The sequence below is a fragment of the Bison bison genome, unplaced genomic scaffold (genome assembly GCF_000754665.1).
Source record: "Bison bison bison isolate TAMUID 2011002044 unplaced genomic scaffold, Bison_UMD1.0 scf7180017849552, whole genome shotgun sequence".
Lineage (NCBI taxonomy): Eukaryota > Metazoa > Chordata > Mammalia > Artiodactyla > Bovidae > Bison > Bison bison.
The window spans coordinates 1-1,293 of record NW_011480125.1 but is presented as its reverse complement, the minus strand read 5'-3'; positions in this window follow the sequence as shown (position 1 = coordinate 1,293).

The following is a 1,293-nucleotide window of genomic DNA, read 5'->3' as shown; positions in this document are numbered from 1 at the left end:
AGAGGGTGTGGAGAAAAGGGAACTCTCTTACACTGTTGGTGGGAATGCAAACTAGTACAGCCACTATGGAGAACAGTGTGGAGATTCCTTAAAAAACTGGAAATAGAACTGCCTTATGATCCAGCAATCCCACTGCTGGGCATACACACTGAGGAAACCAGAAGGGAAAGAGACACGTGTACCCCAATGTTCATCGCAGCACTGTTTATAATAGCCAGGACATGGAAGCAACCTAGATGCCCATCAGCAGATGAATGGATAAGAAAGCAGTGGTACATATACACAATGGAGTATTACTCAGCCATTAAAAAGAATACATTTGAATCAGTTCTAATGAGATGGATAAAACTGGAACCTATTATACAGAGTGAAGTAAGCCAGAAAGAAAAACACCAATACAGTATACTAACACATATATATGGAATTTAGAAAGATGGTAACAATAACCCTGTGTACGAGACAGCAAAAGAGACACCGATGTATAGATCAGTCCTATGGACTCTGTGGGAGAGGGAGAGGGTGTGGAGATTTGGGAGAATAGCATTGAAACATGTATAATATCATGTATGAAATGAGTCGCCAGTCCAGGTTCGATGCACGGTACTGGATGCTTGGGGCTGGTGCACTGGGACGACCCAGAGGGAGGGTAGGGGAGGGAGGAGGGAGGAGGGTTCAGGATGGGGAACGCGGGTATACCTGTGGCGGATTAATTTAGATATTTGGCAAAACTAATACAATTATGTAAAGTTTAAAAATAAAATAAAATGTAAAAAAAAGAAATAATGTCATTTGTAGCAGCATGGATGAACCTGGAGATTAACATATTAAGTGAAGAAGACAGAAAGAGAAAGACAATTTTCATGTGATATCACCCATATGTGGAATCTAAAAGGAACATATCAATGAAACAGGAACAGACTCACAGACATAGAGAACAGGCTTGTGGTTGCCAAGGAGGGAAGAACTGGAAGCTTGGGATTAGTAGATGAAATCTATTTATACATAAAATGAGTAAAGCATGCTGCTGCTGCTAAGTCACTTCAGTCGTGTCTGACTCTGTTGGACCCCATAGATGGCAGCCCACCAGGCTCCCCCGTCCCTGGGATTCTCCAGGCAAGAACACTGGAGTGGGTTTCCATTTCCTTCTCCAACGCATGAAAGTGAAAAGTGAAAGTGAAGTCACTTAGTCGTGTCCGACTCTATCGACCCCATGGACTACAGCCCACCAGGCTCCTCTGTCCAAGGGATTTTCCAGGCAAAAGTACTGGAGTGGGGTGCCATTGCCTTCTCCGG